We start from the raw sequence: 27,500 nt of genomic DNA on the forward strand, positions 1-27,500 counted from the left end.
ATATATATATATATATATATATATATATATATATATATATATATATATATATATATATATATATATATATATATATATATATATATATATATATATATATATAATATTCATGTATACACACACACACACACACACACACACACATATATATATATATATATATATATATATATATATATATATATATATATATATATATATATATATATATATATATATATATATATATATATATATATATAAGTTCTTGATGTGGAAGTTTTTGTTAGAAGGCTATAGGTGTCCTCCGCTCGGTATCTAGGGCGATTCTCCTTGCACTGTTTCGGTATAGAAGTTATAGCAGTTCTACTTAAATGGATGCAGTTGCTTTCGGTGTGGTAGTTAAAATCATTCTGCTCTCATATCCACAAGTAAAGTCCTTCGTTGGGGAGGAACAAGGGGGCCGGGCATCGTCGGTGGGGTGAAGCTGTTAGGCCATCCTAAAGATGCACTCATTGGCCATGGTGAACATAATGACGCCCTGTCAGAAATAAAGAGACACAATTGGTAGCCAATAGTAATAAAAGGAGGGTTTAAGAGTTTAAGGTGCTATTTTAGCGTAAGGTCTACCGTCATAAGTAGCCTACCCACGTGAAACCTGAGGTCTACCGCGTGACCTATCGCTCCCTCTTTCCCCGGAATTTTTCTATTATACATACATAAACAACAAATTTATGTCTAACCTAACCTAAGGTGATGAGTAAAAAAACCAATGATATCTCTGTGTCATTCTTAGAAGATGTTCAAAGTGTTTATCGCTAGATTAACTGTATGGAAATTTATGGAAACATTTTTATTATTACCTTTCTTCCTCATCTATTTCAGTCTTTCCTAGGATATGTTTTTATTAATTGTTTATCATTAAAATTAATGTATGGAAATGTGTGATGTCAATTAGGGAGGGATTGAACAGCGGTAGCAGTCATCGTTAGTGCTCACGGGATGTAGACCTCACGCTGAGGTGGTAACGGGAGGTAGATCTCACACTAAAGTGAGGTAGACCTCATGCTAAAGTAGCGCCGAGTTTGAACTATGGGTCCAGGGTTAAAAGAATAGTCGGGGATTTGTGCTGTCACGGAAATGATAAGCCCCACACAAAGGAAAAGTGGTGAAGTAAACCTTTGCTGGAAGGGACTGGAGGGATTATTACTAATCCCGGATGATCCAGAATCGGATAAAAATCTACGGGAGATAAACGTTGTCCGAGACTACGGATATCCAGAAAAGGTAAGGGATTTAGGTTTTAAGCATTAGTCGGTGGCCTCGTGTACCTAGGATGATTAATGTTATTTTTCCTCCAAGTCGTGTACCAGGGGTTAATCTCGGATGGTTGAAGGACAGGTAAAAATTTACGAGATATAACGGCATCGAAGGATTTGGTTTCCGAAGCATCAAAGATTTTAATTGAAAAACTGGTGGGGGATTTTAAAAATATGAGTGACTAATCAACACATGTTTTTTTTTCTCGGAAAATCTGACAATCCAAAGAGCTTAAGGAATTATTATTTTTATGCAACAGCTTAACTTTAATCTCTATTGGGATACAGGTGTAGTTCGAGAAGGTAATTTTACATGAGCAATAAGGGTCAGTTGACCTGGCAATTAGCATATTAGCGATATCAAAGCACAACATGTTTAAAGAGAGGGGTTGGAAAGTTATTCATTTTGATACCAAAAACGGCTATAAAAGGCTAAGGATTATAGAATTACATTTCAGTTTAAACAAAATAGTATATAAAAAGATAATATAAATTGTTAGTGGCACTCTTAACCATAATATTAATTATTTCAATACTTAGCATGTAAGTTCCCCTTCGTTCGAAATCCTTTTGAGATTTCAATGCAATTCCATTTAAACCGAATAGTATAATAAAGATTAACGTAAATTTTTTAGCAGCATTCTTAATTTTAATATCAATTCATTTAAGACTTATTTCTATGGTTTTGTTCGAAATCCTTGTAAGGTTTTAGACAGATAAAGTTATGTAATAGTGATTTCCTTAATTTTGATTTATGTAAAAATGGTTTCACTTAAGCAAATTCTTTCAATTATCACAAATAGACGAAATAATATTACGTAATGACTTTGCTGAGACAAAATATCTACTCGGAAAAGATTGCTGTATCCTATTAGTAACGTCTCAGCCTATTAATAACCAGACTGAGGTTCGAGTCTTGCCCAAACTCGTTAGTTCCTTTAGTGTCTGCAACCTAGTCATCCTTGTGAGTTAATGAGGAGAGTTTGAGGGAGCCTATAGGGCTACCTGATGAGTCATCAGCAGCCATTGCCTAGCCCTTCCTGGTCTTAGCCTGGGTGGAGAGGTGCCTTAAGTGTTGACCATATGTACACGATATGGGGTCAGTTCCTTGGGCATTGTCCTACTTGCTAGGGCAATGTCACTGTCCCTTGCCTCTGCCATTCACGAGTGGCTTTTAAACCTTTAATTCTTATTTATAGATATTCACTTTAATATAATTAAAAGATATAAACGTTATTCATATTCATAATACATGATATTAAAGAATATTTTCGATAAGCAAATTCTTTTAATTATCACAAATAAAACAAATAATACAAATATTACATAATTTCTCCTTATCAGGAAATTTTGTATTTCCTTTCATTTTTCATTGTACCTATTCCCATCCCATGCTATGGTCTCTGCCCTCCACATAACAAGCAACATCCACACAAGAGTATGTATGGTACAAAACAGGAAAAGATAATCCCTCGTTTGGCAATTGGACTTGATTATGATGATGGTTAAAAAAAAAAAAAAAAAAAAAAAAAAAAAAAAAAAAAAAAAAAAAAAAAAAAAAAAAAAAAAAACTGAAATTGAATTTGGAGGCTGGTCACTTAATAGACAAACCTTATTTGTTGATGTTAATTATCTCTTCCCAAATAAAACTTCACAGTTCATTAATTCGAATCGTTTGCCTTTATTGGGAGATCATGGGGGAAATTTATGACCTGGTAATTTACTGATGTAATTTCCCTAGTGATTTATGGTTAGATTTTATGGAATACTGCTGTAGTACTGGATTTAAAAGTCCTTCCATATCTTGTGCTTTGTCAGACTTTTATCTTGTAGCTTGAATAATAATAATAATAATAATAATAATAATAATATAATAATAATAATAATAATAATAATAATAATAATAATAATAATAATAATAATAATAATAAAATAATAATAATAATAATGGTCTAGTTCTAAACTTTTGGTATATCAAAAAAAAAAAAATATTCATCTCACATACTTCATTAACTCTTCAATCACACCATCGTCACCATATTTCACCATCCTTCTTTTAATCATATCAATCAATAGAGTGTTTTCTTTCACAAACCTCGTCATTGCCTTTCTAATTACATCCATGATCAATTTCAAGCGTATATTTAGCATTTCTATAACACATCTGAGAATTGTTTCAGTTAGATCTACCTCTCTTCTGTCTTCCACATTCATATTCAACAATATCTCTTCAAGTATATCTTTTACTCAGATTTTCATGTGTTCACTAACCCTTTTTTTCCCTTGTATTTACTTCCTTTTGGAATAAATTTTAATACTTCCTGAAAATCCTATTAAACTTTTCTGCTCAGTATTTATTACTGGAGACTCTCTCTCTCTCTCTCTCTCTCTCTCTCTCTCTCTCTCTCTCTCTCTCTCTCTCTCTCTCTCTCTCTCTCTCTCTTTGAAAAAGGAAAACTTTTAAGTCAGCCCTGAAAAAGGATGAATTTAAATATCCTATGCAACTTAAGACATTAGAGAAGCAAAAATAGTTTTCTCTGAGATGGAGAAATATTTCATGAAATTAAAATGTTTTGGACTTCCACCGGAAATGAAAGTAATCTGTTTTCCAGTTTTACTCAAAAAGAGAAAGGTGTTATTTCCGACAGACTGTCATTGGTGAAAATAACAGATTTCTTTAAATGTATCATGTTCTTTATATAAACCCATTTCTTTCTTTATATAAACCCATTTCTGGGTGGGGATACCTTAACGTGGTGGAAGGGAAGGGTTTGTGTATCGCCATAATCAGCAAAGGTGTAATAGTCAGGGACACCTATACTAGGTTGGTTTGCGGTGAGCGATCAGACTAAAATCTCCCACCATCATCCATATACAGTTGCTCAGCGTGGTGGTGAAACTGATTAAACGTCAGACATGACTACGGACATGCCCCAGGCCTTTGCCCTGCAGTGGACTAGACGCTGTTCTATTTGATGTTATTTGTTATAGAAACAAAAGATAATTTTAAGATTTACGGTTTCCATAAAACGATTTATTCTCTTCAAAATCCAAATCGACTATTCATTACTTTCAATCATCGACCACCACAATCTCAAGTTCTAATCTAAACAAGTTTGTATATATGTCACATCTCTTTGCTGGTTAAAGTACCTTGGAGGTAAGGCACACAATTACCTCAGATCTACATTAACACCTTCGTAATCAGAAAGTTTTTAGAATTATTTTCATTTTTATTATTAATATTGTTGTTGTTGTTGTTGTTTTTGTCCTTGTTGTTGTTATCTTACTACTACTACTACTACTACTACTACTACTACTACTACTACTACTACTACTGTTTTTCATTGAATAGAGTGGAAACGGAAACAAAAATGTTTCCTTATTGAAAACATGTGAAAGATTTCATGTGAAAATTTGCTCCGAAACATAACGACGGCTGTCGAAATTCTCCGAATCAATTTCTCCATTGAGATTTCATTCGATTTTCAAATATAGTTCGAGATTATTCGTTTTTTTTTTCTTTTTTTTATAAAGGTAAATTTTTTACCATTCGAGGATGATCTGTATCCCCCAAAAGTTATGTAAATTACTTAATTGTTTACTTGAAAATAGGATTTTAGTTAAAGAAATTGAGCTTCATCTCAGAAGATTATGTAAATTACTTCATTGTTTTCATGAAAGTAATATTTTGGTTTAAGAAATTGAGCCGTATCTCAAAAAGATATGTAAATTACTTAACTGTTTCCTTAAATATAAGATTTTTGTTAGAGAATTTGAGCCGTATCACCAAAATAAGTGATAAAAATTACTTTATTGATTTCTTGGAAGTAAAATTATTGTTAAAGAAATTGAGCCGTATCCCAAAACCGTTATGATAATTACTTTATTGTTTTTTCTTTTTTTTTTTTTGAAAGAAGAATTTTGGTTAAAGAAATTGAACCCTATGCCAAAAAGCTATGTAAATGACTTTATTGTTTTTTTTTTTTTAAATAAGTTTTTGGTTAATGAAATTTATCCATATCCCGAAAAGTTATGTAAATTATTTTGTTGTTTTTGTATGTAAATTTTGGTCAAAGAAATTGAGCTGTATTCCAAAATATTATGCAAATTACTTTATTGTTTTCTTTAAAAATAGGATTTTAGTCAAAAGAAGCTGAGCCCTATCCCAAAATATTATGTAAATTACTTTATTGTTGTCTTTAGAAATAGGATTTTAGTCAACAAAAACTGAGCCCTATCCAAAAATATGTAAATTAATTTGTTGCTGACTTGAAGGTAGGACTTTGGTCAAGAAACTGAGTTGTATCCCAAAAATTTATGTTAACCCAAAAGGTTATGAAAATTATTTTGTTGTTTTCTTGAAAGTTGAAAATAAGGAAATAAATAACCTATAGGAGCTGTAAGCAACAATTAGAATAAAATATGTTAAGAAAGGTAACAACATTAAAACAGGTCTTCCTATATAAACAATATAAAGGGACTCGTGTCAGGCTGTTCAAAAAAAGAAAAAAAAATTACTAAAGAGTTTATTATTCAATTAATATCTTTTGAGTATATCAATCGGTTCATGAAAATAAGTCAGCTGTTTATTGGAATAGGTATTGCAATATTGTTATTCACAGAAAAAAAGAAAATACTTTTCCGCCAGATTCTATTCTTTGTGAACAGTGGTTGTGACCTTGTAGCTTTTTTGTGTTTACGAAATATTGGGACCATTAAGACATTTCTTATGCTTATGAGATTATTAAGTGATTATATTATATCATTATTTTTGTTGTTTTATATATGGGAAGCGACCATAGGTAATATAAATGAGAAAAAGTCATTTAATGGGCAATAATTATCTTTCTTTGTTTCATATCATTATTCTCTTTTATTTCTCTCTTTAGGGTTTAAAGAGGTTCCTGTGTCTATCTGAAAGTATATTGCTATAAATACAATAGGAATTAGGAAATCAAAGTATTATATGAGTTTCTAAGATGGTGAAATAGAAGTTGTACTATTATGATGAAAGCATTATTTGATTATGGCCAGGGTGTGTAAGGTAAGGCTGGATATGGAATGGTTCTTGGTGAGTAGAGGAGAAGATTGACCCTAAGTCTTGTAATGCCAAGTTTTGATTAAAACGTAAGACTGATGGAGGATTATGAAGCAATGAGGTGGTAGTGATATGTAATGAAGATCATGTTTTTAAGACACGGATGACTAAAACTGGATAAGTAGCCCATGAAATACTGAATAAAAGGACCATTGTAATATAATATATGAATAGATACTAATTCAGATTTTGAATTCTTAGATAATTAGAAACTAACTCATACCGCGCAATAACGGGTAAAAGTTAGATAAGAATCAATAAAGAAAATATTAAAAAGAATTCGAAATGTCAGGAGGTAAATCAGATTTATGTTTTCATTTTTATTATACCTGTTGATGCATAAAAATTATTTCTGCTCTTCCGAGAAGAAATGGAAATAAGAACCAAAGCATTTATATAGGCTTCCCTATATAAAGTCTTTTAATTTTGTTCTTCAATTTCAATAGGAAAAAATAGAAATGTACTAGATACTAGATCATAATATCTCTCTCTCTCTCTCTCTCTCTCTCTCTCTCTCTCTCTCTCTCTCTCTCTCTCTTGCTCTCAGTCTTAAGCTATATTAATTTTGACACGAAAAATAAATATTATAAAGTAAGCATCAGTGTCCCGTTGTGAACGTGAGCTGATAACATTACATAAGTCTTACTCTGACTTTAATTAAGAACAGAGGCTTATCCTTTGCTATTTTTATTGTCTCGAAGGAGGAGTAATGAATATCTGCCCCATTGGAATAGAAGACTTTGCTCCTCTTGTTTTATCACCTTTATTATTATTATTATTATTATTATTATTATTATTATTATTATTATTATTATTATTATTATTATTATTATTATTATTATTTCATTGAAGATTGCAACTGCCTCTATGGCATTTATTTTGTAGTTGAGTTTTTCAATGGCTTTAATTCTCCTTTTCTCAATAGTACTGCATGCTGCCAGTGGCTGTAGTATATTTGGTCATTGGTAGGTAGGGGATCAAAATACATAGGTAGATTTTAAGATTTTACTCATAATTTAGTGGAAGTAAACTTATAAAATACAGAGTACATAAAAGTCGGCTGTAACACATTTTGAAAGGGTGCTGTGAGTTTCCTCTCATCTTCAGGCTAGAAGTGGAACGATGTAAGTTCGTTCGTAGTGTATTAAAGCCACCACTTCTTGTCGGCACGGGCCTTTCCCTTGGTCGGCCCGTAGGAACGATATAAGCGGGACTGCCCCGTATAAATAATACGAGGCAGTAGTTAATTCAGGCACCGGTTGATGATTGGTTGCTCTGTATGGTGGTGGTACCGAGTATGGGACAGAGCAGCTGTGTCATTGGCTGAGGCTCTTTGGAGGGGATCCGTCACAGTCGTGCCGCTGCTATTCTCACGGTTGTTGGAGTTACGCTGGGCCTGAGTAATGCTGGGCTGGGCTCCCAGCTTTACACGCTGATTGGCCGAGATCCTCCCTGAGCTCTGCTTCCTGTCAGACAAACTGTTCTGTCACTGTGCTCCCAGGTTCATTGGGTCCCAAGCAGCTTTCTGATTAGCTGAGGCTCTTGGGTCCCTGGTCGTCCTTATGCTCATTGATATTGGCTATGGGTTGGTTGGTGTTCCTATGACCGGAGGGGAGGAGGAACATTTCTTGGGTAGTTCGCCTTTACCTGCTGCATGATCGTGATATTGCAATGAAATCCTCTTGTTTCATACTTTTGTTATGTACCAGGTGTTGGTGTATTTTAATAGACGCCTGCTGAACCTTGAAGGACAAACAATTGGAAAATCTCATCGTTGTCATTCCAATATAACAGCTGGGGCATCCATGGACTGGATATTGGTAGGAATAGACGACATTAGACTTATTCCGAAAGTCCTGCACGGAAGTGGCCGGATTTTTCACAATGAGGAATCTGGTCCTCGTTGTTTGACAATAATTGATCAGGTTATCCTGATAATCTCCTTCATAGCCTTCTCGTCTTCCTGGTACTGCTTGTGCTTAAAGCCCTTGTTGTACAAGTTGCCTGTGGAAGTACCGTACTGCTCTCGCTGCGGGACTCAGTCTAGTACTAATTACCCATTGCACGTTTGACCTCTGAGGTGGCCTGCCGGTTTGGGTAGCCGTTGTACTGGTGATAAAAAGGAAAAAGGAAAATTAGACCAACTACAAAATCAATGCCCGTAAATCGGGTCAACTTCCGAGACATTATTATTATTATTATTATTATTATTATTATTATTATTATTATTATTATTATTATTATTATTATTATTATTATTATTATTATTATTATAGGGATTTCTTTTTTATCCATCTATCGAGTTCCATTCTTTCCATAGAAAAGAGACGGAGGAAATGGAAGTCCCTGAACAAATTAATATTTTTATCCATCTTCAATTTTTGTATTGTGGAATATGAGATAGACGTTCGAATCACTTTAATCGCGAACTGACATATCAGATTCTGGTCTGCTTATTTGGAAGAGGATCCACTTAACTATTGTGGAATTCAGTACCTCTTTTAAGTACCCTATCATAGAATTTTTGATTTCTGTACACGGAAATGTAATCGAGATTATTGATGATCAAGTTATTATTGGAGAATTAATTTTTTAGTGTGGTCTACGCCAGCTCTCTGAGAGTTGAGCATAACTCATTGGGCTGATAAAACTCCTCTCCTTTAATGATAATTAACGTTTTTAATCCCTTTATGCTTCAAAGTCAGGTTAAGTAGACTCCTTCCATTATTGGCTTCGAACTATGGTCGCCCAAGAGATTCTGGGCATAGTAAGCCCCACCCCCTGATGACTTCATAGCCAGTCACGTTGTCTACCTCGTTAGCAGCGCTCACAACACATCCCCTTAAAATGATTATAAGTTACCTTAGTTTGAAATATGTAAGGGGGTGTATTGTGACCACTGTTAATGGGGGAGACGACGTGATTAGCTGAGACGTCATCAGGGGGTGTGGCTTATCTCGCCCAGAATCTTTACGCGATTATAAGCTGGCTGAATAATTCCAGTGAGAAAACATACCTTGATGTCTTTTAGCATTTTAGTACATAGAATAGAAAATGGGTTATTTATAATTTTATGATCTCTCTCTCTCTCTCTCTCTCTCTCTCTCTCTCTCTCTCTCTCTCTCTCTCTCTCTCTCTCTCTCTCTCTCTCTCTACATATATATATATATATATATATATATATATATATATATATATATATATATATATATATATATATATATATATATATATATATATATATATATATATATATATGCAAATCAATATGATATTGAAATATTGTTTGTCCTCAAAATAATCAATAATTCAGGTTATTAAAACTCTTCTTCTGGTATTTTCTAAGTAATTACTTCGTCGGCTGCAATAAAAGATTTATTACTAGTTTACTCACATAAAGATTTCTTGTAATAAACTATCAGGATATCTTGCAGACAACCCAGAAATTCTTTATATTGTGTTTTAATGATGCACTTATCTATATAGATCAGTATACAAAAGTACATGTCAATTTATGAATAAATAAAAGGGTTATCAATATTTTACGGTTACTAAAGGAGAGAGTTTCTTTGATAATTGTTTGAGTTTTATAAGAGTAATTATGAGCAATTAAATAGCAGAGTGGAGAGAATTATCAATTATTAATTACTGATCAGAAGAAAATCTTTCCACAAAAGTTTACCGAAGATTTTTCATAGTTTTCTTTCGTTCTTTCATTGAGAAAATTCATTCCACTCCTTACAAATTCTTCCAGTTTCAAGTGTATCAATCCCTAATTTATAGAAGGTGCTATGCAATCGACGATAGTTTGTTGGTAAGTTCTTAGAAATGTCAAAATACATGTATAAAGGTATCTTAAGTTTCATAGGAAAAATACAAAAACTGTACCTGTTCAATGTCTGCTTTCCTCTTGGTAAGGGTAGAAGAGACTCTTGAGTTATGGTAAGGAGCTCTTCTAGGAGGACACTCCAAAATCAAACCGTTGTTCTCTAGCTTTGGGTAGTGCCATAGCTTCTATACCTTGGTCTTCCACTGTCTTGGGTTAGAGCTCTCTTGTTTAAGGGTACACTCAGACGCACTATTCTCTGTTTCCTTATTTCCTTTCCTCACTGGGCTATTTTTTCCGGTTGGAGGCCTTGAGCTTATAGCATCCTGCTTTTCCAACTAAGGTTTTTCGAAAGCTTAAAGTAATTTGGAAAATCTTTTGAGGGAAACTCGAGTAACTGAAAAGAATTTTATATTAATTACTAGTTATAACTAATCTCAAACAAATCAAATCTCCAAGAAAGACCTATCCCCTTGTAACTAAATCGTTTCGGGATTAATTCATTAAGCAGCACACGTTCACATTGGCAAATTAGTCTTCTCCTCACGTGTCCCCCAGGTAGACCTGCTCCTTGGAACTTCACTAAAACTTGAATCATTAAGTCTCAGAGACATCGACATGAATTAAAGATTCAGCCCAGAGAGAGAGAGAGAGAGAGAGAGAGAGAGAGAGAGAGAGAGAGAGAGAGAGAGAGAGAGAGAGAGGGCGTCAAATTAATTATTAGTAATTAAGAAACTCTTGGAAACAGGTCTTATGAAGATAAAGTGTCATGCTCTAAAATATTTTTATAATATTGTTTTGGAGGAGAGGGGTCCCTTTGAAGTTAGCAGTAAAAGTAGTGAGAAAAAAGAGCAGCAGAATTTTTCAAAGTATCATCTATATCATAGGACCCACTTACATCAAAATAAGCTTTTAACTAGTAAAAATGACTCACATTTTTTGCCCAAATCCTTTTTCTTCTACAGACAATATTCTCTTTAATAGATGATAAACTTTTCTTCGAATAAAAAACGTTAATAGAGGTATTTTCAAGGTAGACTTCTCTTTTTTTTTTATGGTAGACTCTTCTTTTTGTCAAGTTTTAATCCTATTCCATGGTAGACTCTTCCTTTTTTTCAAGATAGATTCCTCTTTTTTCATGATGGACTCCTCTTTTTTCAAGGTAGACTCCTCTTTTTCAAGATAGACTCCTCTTTTTTTCAATGTGGCCTCCTCTTTTACAAAGAAGTCTCCTCTTTTTCAAGATAGACTCCTCTTATTTTTCAAGGTGGCCTCCTCTTTTTCAAAGAAGTCTCCTCTTTTTCAAGATAGACTGCTCTTTTCTTCAAGATAGACTCCTCTTTTTTTCAAGGTACACAATTCTTTTCTTCAAGACAGACTTCGCTTTTTTCAAGTTAGACTTCTTTTTTTCAAGAAAGAATCCTCTTTTTTTACAAGAGAGATTCCTCTTTTCCTCAAGGTAGACTCTCAGTCATTTTTTATTTTCTGTTGACATGATTCCCTCTTCATAATTTATATATGATAGATCTATTTTAATGTTGTCACTAATCTCAAAATATTTTATATTTTTTCTATTACTTATCATGTATGTTGAAATCTCAAAATACACTCAGCCATGACAGCTTATTTCGTTCGACCTTAACCTTAACCTTTATCGTAGGACTTTCAGAATTCAGTCGCTTCCACATCTTTATGAGTAAGATTGTGGCCAGGAAGTTGTTCACAAACAAGCAGACAAATGTACACAAACAGGGGTGAAATCATAACCTCCTTCCAACTTCCTTGACGGTGATAAAAAAAACATCCTTGTAAAGCATCAGGATTAGCTCGTAAACAAGTGATGTAAACAAGAAAAGCGACCTCGCTTTTTTGCCTATTGTTTTCATCTACTTAAACATTCATAAAAAGGAAGAGTGTCTCTCTCTCTCTCTCTCTCTCTCTCTCTCTCTCTCTCTCTCTCTCTCTCTCTCTCTCTCTCTCTCTTTCTAAATAAAACACAATTCTACCGTCGACTATCTTTTCTTCCTTAATCAATCCGGACCACCCCGGATGCCGGTCCTAATGGTACGTGGTAATCCTTGTTAATCCTAGATAATCCATAGTATTCACCAAAAGAGGTCACTGTGTGATGGGAAATTCAAAGCTACATAATATGGAAAATATCGTGCGTGAAAATTGGTGAATTGTGTCGACAATGACCCAGATGAAATACACTCACCACTTTTATTCAAATGACTCGGTAGTTTTTGCAGTATTATTATTATTATTCTTTTATTTTTAGAAATACATAATACGCATCTAACATATTTTTCTACAAGACAGAGAATATATTCTCCCCTTTGCTGTCTAAATACTTTACTGTTCTCCCCTTCATTGCTCTACCAAGCATTTCTTACAATCTAACAAACATGGGAGCCCACAAGTTAGAAACTGAAACCTGGTGTAAGGAAATTAAAAAAGCTATTACGATAAGTTACAAACACCCAAGTCGCGGATGATCTAAAAGTTTCATGTTAATCAAAACTAACACTTCCAAAGGAAAGAGAAACTTTTGTGAGGAAAAGGAAAAAGTGAACACGCAAGAATGATTTAACACGAGTCCCCTCTTCTTGTGGCAAGGGGGGGGGGGGGGGGGTGATGTAGCGTCAGAGGACTTTACCTTTGTGCAGCCCATAATCCTTGGAAGTAACGTCAGAGGAGTTGTGTGCAGCCTATAATCCTTGGCCATTAAATGTGTTAATGGTATTTACAATGAGGCATTGTTTGCTAAGCAAACTTATTTCTGGTCTGAAGGGGATTTGATACAATTAGTTTCCCCCTTTATCTCTGAGGACACTTACAGCTTATCGTATAGTATTCTGTTCTTGCATGGGAAGGATTTTGGGAAGGGGGTGGGGGCTGTTGGAAGAGCAAAGGCTCTCCTGATTGATGGATATCTAATACTTGTAGAAATGCTGTTTCTTTGAAACCTGTTCCCTTGAAACCCGTTTCTTATATATTATATTAATGAGGTGTTGAATATATGCATTTGTGTCAGGGTTCATTAAACTCAGGTTTGCGTTATTTTGATACTGGTGACCCTTTCAGAAAGTTTCCAATTTGTTGTGTTATTGGATGTGAAAATTATCTTTTCTATTATTATTTATCGATAGGATAAGCATAATATATATATATATATATATATATATATATATATATATATATATATATATATATATATATATATATATATATATATATATATATATATAATTGACCTAATGAGCAACTAAATGACTTTCCAACATTTTGGAAAGGAAAAAGTATTCGATTCTGTAAATTCACTCACACATGATCTCTATTTCTCACATTATCTTGCCATTTTTCCTTTACTTAATTACCTCTTTTTTCTTGTACAAGTATCTAAATTGTTAGAGCCATATGTACAAGTAAGTACACTTGTTTATTATTGTAAGCATATTGTTTGCCCAGACATTTTTATACTTTTTCTTTCAATATATTGTTTTTTTTTTTCTATTTTCTTCATCTCATCGACCCCTTTCCAAGTTTGTTTACACTTCACTTTCCTTTGAATTTTATGATTTTCATGTTATTTTCTAGTTGTATTGTCAAATTCTAAACTAGAATAACACAAGTTCTCTTCAATACTTCATCCCTTTTGACATCATTTCCGTTTCCTAACTGCAGTGTGTCACAATCTTTCTATATTCGGCTAATTTAGTCAGTCATTTGAGTTGAAACTCAGTTCCCAAGATGAAGTTAGTTGTTACAGAAAGACTAACTTCATCTTGAATTAATTTTCTTCAGTTATTTGTCTCTTTAGTCTATTCTAAAACACAAATACAGTTATATATTTCTTTTGATTTTCCATTGGAAATAGTTCCACTAAACTCTCCCTTAAGTCATATATACTACTGTTATCTGAGGTCAATTTTATCCGATCTCCTTTCAATTTTATATGATTTTACCAACATTTGATCATTATTTCGTAGCTTGCAAGTACACAATATATAACTTAAGTAAAAGGGCTTTGGCTGATATTACCTCATGTGAACCATATCAGGTCAGACATTTCTTTTCATTAATATATCCTTCTCCCGTTTGTTTCCAATTGATATCTAAAATGAAGAGGGTCTTTTTTAATTATATCAAACTTAATACAGATACCTTTTATTTATACAACATTTATATACACACACACGTATATATATATATATATATATATATATATATATATATATATATATATAAATATATATAGATATAGATATATATATATATATATATATATATATATATATATATATATATATATATATATATATATATATATATATATATATATATATATATATATGTATGTATGTATGTATGTATGTATGTATGTATGTATGTATATATATATATATATATATATATATATATATATATATATATATATATATATATATATATATATATATATATATATCTATATAATCAAATCTTCATCTAACATTTTCAAGTTTTTCTTGTCTTTTCTAACTTACTTCTGCATAAGGTTAAATCTTCAGGAGAATTGGGTCCTTTGACAGAAGCCATAAGCTCCTAAGAACACAGGATTCCCGTGAGGTCCTTTTGAGTGATTGATCGGATGGGATCCAAATGGATGGAATCGAGTCCTTACAACAATGTCCCACGCGATCTCATATCCATTTACCGTTGTCTCGTCTTTAATTTTGGAACTTGTAGATAAAAAGCTTTATTTATGAAACTAAACGGGAAATAATGAAAACAATATTTAAGGTCTTACAGACAATTCTGTGCGGGTGAATGGGTGAATTTCTATAGAGACAGCAAACCTTAACTATATGAAATGGAATCTTATAAAAAAACTATTTGTTTATATGACTGTTTGATATTTGTTTACTAATAGTGGGACTAGGACGTTCATAAAAATGATTTAGTGGCTACTTACCTTTGTGTGATGAGAAGTGATTGATGTTTGATGATAGTTATTCTGTTCATCAGGAGAAAGTCTGTACAGGATCATGAAACGGTTTGAAACGGGAACATTAACAAAGGTAGAAATAGATGAAATGACATTAGAAACATAGGATGAAGAGATATGCATAGAATGATTTAAGAGTACAGTTTATTTAATGAATAGTTAAGTTGTGCATTACATAATTCAAATGAAATGGGGGTTAGAGAAAAAATGCGAATGACTTTGGGATAGTGAAAATCTTCAAGATGGTATTTCAAGTGGCAAATAAGCTACAATATGGGGAAAGATGGATCGTCTCTTTGAATAAGATCAGATTACATCGCTAGAAAGGGGGGGGGGGTGGAGATAATGTTTTTGAATAGGGCGAATGATTTGGAGGAAAACAGAAAATGCATATCAGATAGAGTGGCTGGTTGTGAGGTCAAGTGAGGAACAGAGTTGATTGAACCAGAAAACTGGCCAGATTATGGGGAGACTTGGATGTTTGGTAAAAGAAGAAATTGAAGGATGTAAAATATATCTTTTCTGAGATTTTTTTTTCATTTCCTGGAATATTTATATTTTTCAATAATTTCTCAGCCTCTAATTAGTTTCATCTTTTTAAATATCTCAAAAACCCACACCAAAACTCCAATGCTCTCTTCAGTCGTCTATTTCAAATACTTCTCTTTTGCAGCATTTTCTCTTTTATGTTTCTATAGGAAATCTTTTTTAGATAACAGCATTTTCGAATAGTCCTTCTACTAGGTTGATTTAAATAGTCAATAAAGATTTAATAAAAATTTCCATTTTTGAATTGTGGTTTATACCCTTCTCTAATTACAGCCTTTCTTACATAATATTTTTTTAAATCAACTTTCTGGAAAAAACCTTAACTTTTCCACATCAAATGTTAATAAAAGAATTCATAACTTATGATTATGTCTGTTATGATCTCTGATAGATGTTGATTATATTTGACATTTAACGTTTTGTTAGATATATTGGAGTAATTAACCGGTTGGGTTAACAACCCTTAAAAATAAATTCACATTTCATGTTATCGGAAGAATGAAATGTATATTTCTTTAAACCTGGAGTCAGAGAGAGAGAGAGAGAGAGAGAGAGGAGAGAGAGAGAGAGAGAGAGAGAGAGAGAGAGAGAGATTATTAGCTGATAAACAAGATAAATAAAAAAAACACCCCAATTATATTTGCAACTAATCACCTTGGAATAAACCAATTAAAGGGATGAACTAGACAGACCAAATGGTACCCACTTTAATGAAACATTAGGATACAAGAGCTTTCAGTCTGAGAGAGATAATGGATATATTTTACATCTCATTTTTACTGGATCTTGATATTATAACAGTTAGACATAATGCCTTATCTTCTAAAAAGATAACAATAATTTGTTTGAATTGCGTAATTTGGAGGTAATGATATCTTTAAAAAAAAGAAAAAATACAATCAAGTCTTAGCATGGAAATAAGTTTGATGCAATTATTATTATTATTATTGTTATTATTATTATTATTATTATTATTATTATTATTATTATTATTATTATTATTATTATCATTATTATTATTATTATTATTATTATTATCATTATTATTATTATTCCCAAAAGTAAAAGAGAATGTGAAGAACAAAAATCTGAAGGCTAATAAACGAAAATAAAAAAAAAAAATAAGAGGCATGAAATATAAATAAGAAACATAAATATATAAAGTATAGAAAGAAAAATATTCCTACCGGTATTAGTATAACACATTTACGACTCCATAAAAATGGTGTACGAAAACAAGTAAAGTCGAAACTGACCGTAAAAGAGGAGAAAACAGATCTTGCAGGAAATTGCAGAAATTGCAATAAGAGATAGAAAAGGCTTTTGCAAATTTGGTTTATTTGTTACTTTCTCCAAGCTTACTAGATGTATGAAATGATATCTCTTTTGTTTTTGAGAGAGAGAGAGAGAGAGAGAGAGAGAGAGAGAGAGAGAGAGAGAGAGAGAGAGAGAGAGAGAGAGAGAGAGAGAGAGAGAGAGAGTTTTATTAGAATTTGAATAGAGAGAATCTTTGATAATTTCTAGAGAAACCAAGGGATGGATTCTCTCTCTCTCTCTCTCTCTCTCTCTCTCTCTCTCTCTCTCTCTCTCTCTCTCCTCTCTCTCTCTCTCTCTCTCTCTCTCTCTCTCTCTCTCTACTATTGAAACATTCGGGATTTTTCCTCCAAATATAAATATGGTAGAGGTGCTTAGTTCTGCCAAAGCTTCAATATAATATTATATCCAAGTTCAAATATTATATTCAACAATACTGCAATGTGATATTAAAAAAAATATTCTTTATTTATCATTGATCTATTGCCAAGGTCTTTATCATAAATTCTAAGGAAAGAAACATTAAAAATTTCCACCCTCTGAAAAACGTTTAGAGAACCTCGTCTCACACCTTATTTCTTTCAGTGGCTTTCTTACAAGAAACGGCCATTAGGGTAAAGCGAAGTTTTATTCTTCTTGTTGCAAGGAATAGAAACTCCGTTAAGGTTAACAGTTTTGCTTTTGCTGTGTTAAACATAATGTAAAAATCCTGTGGAGGATTTCATTTAATTTCTCATAAGTTATTATAAGACAAGAAAGGAATAGTAAACTGGAATCTTAAAATTAAAGAGTCTTTAGCAAGTAGTGAAAGAAAGATTTAGATCTCGTCAGAAAATATTGAGGCAACATCCTAATTACTGAAGAGGAAATGTTGAAAGTTACTGAAAAAAAGAATATGAAGATATTTGAAGTGAAGAAAGATATGAACGACTTTAGGTAATTCAAGTCATAATTAACCCTAAGAAAAAATGTCTGGCAAACAGATGCATTCGACTTTGAATCACTTCTGACTCTTACGTTTGTTCAAGACTTTATCTTATTCTTTAATATACGAAAAACAGAATATTCCTACAATGGAAATAAAAAATTCTTTTGCATGCCGTAAAATCCCTGTTATAGAGAGTACTATCCTTCACAAAATCTTTTAGAAATAACGTAGTTACAGGATAAGCATGAAACATTCCAGCATTTTTCCATTCTATTAAAAACACAAAGACGCAACTAATTCCCTATCTTAGCTCGTTGCTTCTTTCAAGAATAAAATAAAGATTTGCTGAAGAACAAAACTGAAATTCTTCCACTGCAATTTGAGACGACATTTGTTTCCTGAGGGACATTTTGCTTCTCAAGAAATAGATCAGTTTCTGATATGGAGATCTATCATAAACTTAACAAGGACTCTCCACCAAAAGTATTCTATTGACTTTCATGTTCTTTCCTCATAAGGAATTTTGGGGATTCTCGTGGAAATTACCAATGAACTGAATCGAAAAACAAATTGGGATTTTCCTTTTCATTTGATTGTCTCCTTTGGATCATTTATTTTTTTTGGAAAACATTAAGCTCTGCCGAATGGAGTTGATCCAAAGCTTCCCAATCTATGAATCCCTCGTAGTAATGGAGGAGAGTAATGGCGAACAGTATTGACGGAGACTAATGGCAGAGTAATGGTGGATAGTATTGGCAGGGAGTAATGGCTCGCAGTAATGGCGGACAGTAATGACGAACAGTAATGGCAGGGAGTCATGGCAGACAGTAATGACGGATTGTAATAGTAATATTGGAGAATTATGGCGAACAGTAATGGCAGGAAGTATACTCAGGCAGTAATTGTGGAGAGTAATGATGGAGAGTACAGACAGAGAGTAATGGTGGAGAGCAGTTGCGGAGAGCAGCCTAAGGGTGGATAGTATTGGCGCACAGTAATAGCAGAGAGTAATGGCAGACAGTTATGGTGGAGAATAATGGCGGACAGTAAAGTTCAGTAAAGATATCAATAAAGAATTTGATGGTGACAATGGTCTATTAAGTCTGTGTACGTTTTCCTTCTTCAATATGAGGTTATAAAACGACACAGAAATGGAATTCGAGGAATCAGGAAGTATCATCGTACACTATATGGTCGGGAAAGATGTAAACAAACATCAATGAGTTTGTTAACTTGGGATTTCCTGTAAATCATCAAATAATTTGATTATCTAAGACTTTCAATGTAATCGGGTCAAAACTAGAAGTTATTTTATTCGTATATATATGGATTATTTGAGAATGAATAATATAAATTCAAATAGGTAATTTGCTTCGTTTTGTAATATTTCCATATTATTATTATTATTATTATTATTATTATTATTATTATTATTATTATTATTATTATTATTATTATTATTATTATTATTATTATTTGATTCATGAAGGGAAGACCTAATTAGTTTATTACTTTCAAAAGCTTATCTTACAAAAGCAAATCTAATTTCCTGAACCTGACTCCAGAAATATATTAATTGGCGAATATTAGATAGAAAAAGAATTTCTCTAGTAAGAGAAGCATACATAATGAAAAGTTATTTTTCAGAAATCCAGGAGTGATTAATCCCCTTTGATTAGATATTACCTGAAATATATATATGTATATATATATATATATATATATATATATATATATATATATATATATATATATATATATATATATATATATATATATATATATATATACATATATATATATACATATATATATATATATATATATATATATATATATATATATATATATATATATATATATATACATATATATATACATATATATATATATATATATATATATATATATATATATATATATATATATATATATATATATATATATGTATATATATATATATATATATATATATATATATATATATATATATATATATATATATATATATATATATATATATATAAAAGCGTAAGATTTTTCCTAAAAGTCTTATTAGAGGAGGATTATGTCTATTAATAGATGGTATACACAGAAATGAATAATTGCTTTACTTCAATTTGCGAAACAGAAATGTATAGATTCATCCATAGAGACCAAAATCTTTTCTTTTCTTTTTTATAACAACATTCACTAAACACAGGACATATTTGAATTGAACTACTGAAATGGAATGATTATTCTTGAATATATATGGATCCATAAAGGAATTTTAATCATAAATGATTGGCACATTTAAATTGAAATACTGAAACGAACAAATTATTCTTGAATTTATATGTGTCTATGAAAGAATTTGAATCATAAACCATTGACACATTTGAATTTATTTACGGAAACTAACTAAATATTCTGGAATATATTTGAATCTATAAAAGAATTTAAATGACAAGATATTGATACTTTCAATATGTGTGTGAACCAACTCTATGAATAACTTTTTTTTTCATTTTTAGATCAAATGATTTAAAAACACAATCATTGAATCAAAGAATAGAGAAATGAATAAATAAATGAAAAACATTTAGGATACAACCACCAAAAGTCATAATTTTTAAAATTAATGTCTCAATTCAATGCCATTTATCGAAAGAGATAGGAGTTTTGCAAAAAAAAAAAAAAATAATTAAATAAATATATAAATAAAAATATCAATAAATAAATAATAATAATTACAAAGAAAATATTTTTTTTACACTTGTTTAAGAACTATGGAATCCATTAAACGTATAGAAAAAACTTCTTAAAGTTTTAGGAAAACTACATTTAATGAACTTCAAGGAAATCATGAAGTTTTATGATGAGTTCTTGACATTAAACAAATCTTAATCTTTAAACAAAGGTGAACTTTTGTCAGGTTTTTTTTTTCTTGTCTTGATAAATACGGTTTTATCAATACAATTATTCTCATTTTGTTGTCTTTTCTTGTTGATCACGTACCGCACGTGTATTTCATACACGCTCATACACTGCAATGATATTGCTTTTGTTATCTCTCGCTCTCTCCCGCACTAATGATAGACAAATAACTATATGGCAACATAGTTGTTAGGTTCTAACGTGGAGGCAAGGTGAATGAAGTGAGGATTACTCAACAAATAACAAGCCTATATGCAAGCAGCTGAGAGCATCAATGTCACAAAATTTCAAACAATGTGAAACATTCGATGGCAAGCTTGAACATTTTTTTTTTTCAGTGCGGGAGAGATCGAGAGATAGATAAAAAAACAATAGCATTGTTGTGTATGAAACACGTGTGGTACAATCCAATTAAGACCACAATTAGCTTTAAAGAAAACAGTAATACTATGCAACTGATTCCAAAATAAATATTGATTCCACATATCACTGTAAGATAAGGGAAGAGGAACTTAATTGATATTTGGCATGTATAAAATACAGAAACTCAGAGTTGAGGAAGTTTTATTGATGATTTCAAGGCCAAAAGGTTTGACAGTTGTTCCTTAACCAGAAAATTCTGTCGATTTCAAATATAGTTTTCTGTCAAAAATTCGCTCAGGGTATTTTTCCATAAACACGTTTGAAGTAGGTTACCCGTGAGTTGATAGAGCGGCATTTTTGTCTGTATGAGAATATGGGGTTACTATTATTATTATTATTATTATTATTATTATTATTATTATTATTATTATTTTTATTATTATTATTATTATTATTATTATTATTATTATTATTATTTCTAGCTAAGCTACAACCCTAGTTGGAAAAGCAGGCTGCTATAAGCCGAAGAGCTCCAACTAGGAAAAATAACCTAGTGAGGAAAGGGAATAAGGAAATAAATAAACATGAGAAATAATGAACAATTAAAATTAAATATTTTAAAAACATTAATAACATGAAAATATATATTTTATATATGAACTATATAATATGCAGATATTATGAGTCCATACAATTTATCAATTGTTAACTCGTGCATATCACTGGAAAGCATATTAAATTAGCTTTCTTTTAATATGTAACCCAAATATCAAGCGAAAATCAACGAAGCAAATACAATGAATTTATTTTTTTCCTGTTTAACGAAAATGTTGCAATATTAATGAAAATCTACTTATCTTTGTTTTCTTAGCTTTTATTATTTCACATAGAAAGACAATTAAATTCTCTTCTAAATGAGGCATTCAATATTTTTTTTTTCTCTGGCAGTTCAGTCATCAGATAGATCATATATGAATTGATATATCGATTTTCAAAATATTAAAACATGGTTTTATGGATGGTGACTTGTACGTGTCTCATACAAAATTCACTGTGAATGAGAGAGCACAACTGTTGTAGCATTATCTTGGCAATTTCGCCATAAGTAGGTGGAATATTTTGCAGTAAGTACAAGAAGATTGTAGAATTAACAAGAGGGACAGCAGTAGAAGTAGGTGGAGTACTCTCGCTAGCCTCCTCGAGTTTGTGCATCACTTTTCACTTTTCGGTTTTATTCATGGTTCCATCCACATACGTCAACATAAGAGGAACAGTTGGTAGGGGTTAAGACAGAATTTTAGTCATTTCTATCTTTTGCATGACACTATTGCAAAGTACACGTCCAAACAAATCCTGTGTCCCACGTAGCTTAAAAAAACATATGGGCCTTGACTTTGATTTGACTTTTCACTGCACTGGTTGGGAAATTTTTCACCTTCCTTCTTGGAATTGGTTTGTCAAACCAACCTGTAAGGGTCTTTATGACACTGTTGTGTGGACTCTTGCCTCCACATTTCACCTCTCTCATGAGATTCTAGATCATTCTTGATTTCCTCGTCTACTTTCTTTCCAGTTACCACACAATACAGGTAGAAGTCTACTTTGATATGGAAAGGATTCATAGTTTGTTCTAGGGCTGTGATGATTTTGGTTATGTCCACATTGTCTTTCCTGACAACATAGGGCTGAAATGTTTTGGTGACATCTTCTATGATGTTGGGACCAGCTTTCTCCAACTAGATCTCAACTATTGCACTCTGAACAGATCTGGCGATCATCCATCTGCGCTGAGCAAAATTTGATGTAGTAAAGACAGCTATTCCTGTTTGCCTTGTGGATGCATCTACATTGACAGTCTGTTCCAGCTCATTTCCGCTGGTTTTCTAAAGAAACTTCTTTTTGTCCAACGCACTGACAACGCTCCTGCTTTTAAGAATTGTTTTACACCTGGATGTGTGTTTTCTATGTTCAGAAGGTTGAACTGATAGCGAACCATCATCCTAGAATAGTTTGGTCAGTTAGTGGCAATAAAAGATTGCACAGATCTTTTCAACCAAAAATGTGAATAAATTAAAGTAATTGATTCTACAGGCACAGCTAAATCTCAAAAATACAAAGACACCCATGATATATATCATCCAAAACTGGGCGGTGCTCTCATGATGACCAGATAATGTTTCTTTGATGTAAGCTGGTAGTCTGACATGAAACTTGTGTAGTCTTCTGATGCTTCTATATCATGAAGCCGCCTTGGTGATGGGTTTGTACCAAGAGCCATCAAGTGTAGTGGAAGTGGTCCATGCATATCAAGAAAGGACCTGAAATGCAGTTTCCATAACGATTTCAGGTTCATTGGATCCATCGATGATGTACACAAGCCCAGCAAAGTAGGCCATGAGGATATGAAAAATCCCAAGGCATATAAATATATTATCGTACAATTGGGTCTTTGATTTCTGGATTTGCATTGTAGGTTTGGCCACAGCCAGATCATATGTTACCAGAGCATATTCTTCATCACATTCATGTGCAACTTTCTGCGATATCCTCATTGTTTCAGAGATGTCATTGAGCCTTGTTGGTGGCAGATTTTTTTTCCATATACCCAGTGGCTTGTTTGGTCTGGGAATCTAAAGTGACCAAGGCATTCCATCCACACCACATTGGCTTGAGATTCTCCAGTGCAATATTCATCTTCCACAACCGTCTTGATTACAAACACTTGTGAAATTCTTTGGCTCAAGAACAGTCGTGATCTCATACTGAAAAAAAGTAATCTTGGGTTTCTTCCTGTAGGGTTCTATATGAGTTTGTTTTAGCCCAAGTGTGTGCTTGGACATCTTGGACTTTGGACTATTATGGGATTCAATCTCAACAACTTCTCCGGGATTGTCCACTTGTTTCTCGTCATCGTGTTCTACAAGATTTTGGTAACAAACACCAACCATATCATCATTGTCATGGAGAATACCAGATCCAGAAGACGTTTTATTTTTCTCGTCATAATTGCCACATGCAATCCCAGAACAAAGATCACAATACTGTTGCAGTCCATCAGGAGTAGCTGTATTTGTCTTTAGAGATTTTACTGTATGTTAACTGAATCAATGCCCAAACCTGTTCAACGCTTACAAAACTCTTCTACTCTCAGTTATGCTCTTTAGACTCCGGCCGAAGTAGAAGTGTTTTTGAGGCTTAATTCTTCCTCTCCTTGCTGCAAATATTACATCATCAGATACAGAATGGATGAGCTGCTGCACATGATCATTGTCATTTGGCTCAGACGGGCCAGTGTAAAGCACTCAAAAGAACTCTAAAACATCTTGTGGAATTTGTTGTTCACCTTCTTTCACTGCCTTAGGTGTTAGTGGATCCAGTGGGAGATCTGTTGCAGTAACCAAGATGAACCCCAGATAGAAAGCTGTTTCCTTGAGGAAGTTTGCATCAAAGCTTAATCCCTTTATGGCAGCTTTTAAACTCAAGTTGTGATAGAATATTATGATCTTTTCTTGCTTCTAAGCCCTACTTTTAGTTGGCCAGGATATTGCTTCAAAACCTTTTGACACAAACTCTGTGTAGAGTATGCAGAATCAGAAGACAAATCAGTTGGATAATGAGCATGCGGATCTGTCAATTGGACAGCACCTTCGTAATCAACCAAGACATTTTGGATGTAGGTTTTCAACAAAATGAAGGTGTTGTTGTGAGAAGATAGCCTCTAAGAGGGTTCTATCCTGTGACGTTTGATTGATCATTTGGCTCTGTTCAGATAGGTTTAACAGCAGGGGTGATGGAACTTGGTATTCTTGGATATCATATTTTCACCGTCTACCTTTGTGAGCATAAAAATTGTCTTCTAGCACACCAGCTGCTTCTCCTATACTTGTTTCCACTTTGTCCATTGATAGGTTTCTCAGATACTTTCGCTTTCCTTTGCCGAGTGATTTGGTGACATTGTTGCAGAGGAGACGTTTAGACTCATACACACCAGAGGAACTTGTCTGCATGTGGTCAACATAGGAACTGTGGGTGTCAAGGGCGATTCCATTAAAGCTGGGAAATCTTTGTAGCATTTTGAGTGGTAAGCTACCATGGCATCACATTCATCTGGATACTTTGTGGGTTTTCCGCCTTAAACGTTGTCTTCAACTCAACAGTAGATTCTCAGTCACCCAAATGCAATGAACATTTGGGCTCACTATTCATCGTGTCACGTTTCTCTCCTCTGGGCCTAAGCTACCGTCCATTCATATTTAAAAAGATATAATGCATTTTTAACACCGATATCTTAAAACTCCACCACCATACAAATAGAAATAAAAAAAAATCCATAATATATGTTATCAAGGTTTCTGGAGACATACACCACGAAAAGAAAAAAAAATAATGTTAGTTACTGTATAGTCTGGCAGTGCACATTGGTATATGAGATCAATGGCTACCAAATCCAGTGCATCAAAAATACTGATTTCTCATTTTGCCATGTTTTATAATTCGGAAAATCGATATATCAATTTATACATGGTCTAGTAGCTCTAGCTGATGACAGAACTGCCACAGAAAAATATTGAATACATCATTTGGAAGGGATTTGAATGGTCTTTCCAGCTGGGTTAAATGATATTAGCTGGGAAATAAAAGTCAAGTTGAAATTTAATATTCCCGATAGAATATTCTCATCGTAAAAGTGGAAAATTCTCGTTACAGCATGAAAAAATAAATTCATTATATTTAATTCGTTGATTTTCTCTTCATATTTGGGATACATATAAAAAGAAAAATAATCTAATATACTTTCATGTGGTATACACGAGTTAAAAAATGATAAATTGCATGGACTCATAATATCTGCATATTATATTTTGATATTACTGTTTGTAAAATATTTTATTTGTTCCTTATTTTTCATGTGTATTTATTTCATTATTTTCCTCTCCTCACTGGGCTATTTATCCCTGTTTATAGCATCTTGCTTTTGGAACTAGGGTTGTAACTTAGCTAATAATAATAATAATAATAATAATAATAATAATAATAATAATAATAATAATAATAACCCTGTATTATTATACATACAAAAATGCCAATATATCAACAAACAGGTAACCTACTTCAAACGCGTTTTCTGAAAAACTCCCGAGTGGATTTTGGTCAGAAATGAATTCTTTAGCTCGTCAGAAAATTCTGGTTGAGAAATAATTTTTCACCCTTTTGCCCTCGAAAAAAGGAAAGCGCCCTCAGCTCAGGACCTAACAAAATCATCTGTATTTTAATCTAAGTATTTGAGGCCTCTGAAATAGACTGTATACTCACGAATATTTTGAAGATAAGATTACTAGAAAAGATGAGGTGGTTAAATATATTTTTTTCAAAATTTTATTCTATTTTCACTTCACTAATCTTCAGCAGGGAATAGAGAAAAGTATATTTCCTTGTTACAAAAAGTCTCAAAAATTAAGTATTTAAGATCTTCTTGGACAAAGACACTCCAAAATCAAACCTTTGTTTTCTAGTCTTGGGCAGTGCCATAGCCTTTGTGCCATGGTCTTCCACCGTCTTAGGGTAGAGTTTTCTTGCTTGAGGGTACACTCAGGCACACTATTTCATCATATTTCTCCTCCTATTGTTCTTTTATAATTTTTATATTTTATATATGAAAGATCTGTTTTAATGTTGTTACTGTTACTTGAATATTTTATTTCAATTATTCATTACTTCCCTTTACTTTATTTACTTTCTTGTTTCATTTCCTCACTGGGCTATTTTTCCCTATTGTAGCCCTTGGGCTTATAGCATCCTGCTTTTCCAACTAGCATTGTAGCCTAGCTAGTAATAACAATAATAATAATTCCACTCCAACTTCGATGTTTGGAATCAGTTGGATGTGAGGAATCATGCAGGGAATTTCCCAAACCCTTTACCCAAGATGTAGTAAAGATATAGTATTAAGATATATTATTAAGATATAGTATTAAGATATAGAGAGTTCCCTACCACAGAATTCTGATGTATAGTCGATGTTACTAAGTTAACATATTATATAATTTGCCGCTTCCTAAATGGGCAATGCTTAGGGAAACTCTTAGTAGAATTGCAGAATTTCAGTTTTAGTGATAAAATCATCATCATCACACACACACACACACACACACACACTATATATATATATATATATATATATATATATATATATATATATATATATATATATA

Source organism: Palaemon carinicauda, chromosome 32, assembly GCF_036898095.1.
Source record: "Palaemon carinicauda isolate YSFRI2023 chromosome 32, ASM3689809v2, whole genome shotgun sequence".
Classification (NCBI taxonomy): domain Eukaryota; kingdom Metazoa; phylum Arthropoda; class Malacostraca; order Decapoda; family Palaemonidae; genus Palaemon; species Palaemon carinicauda.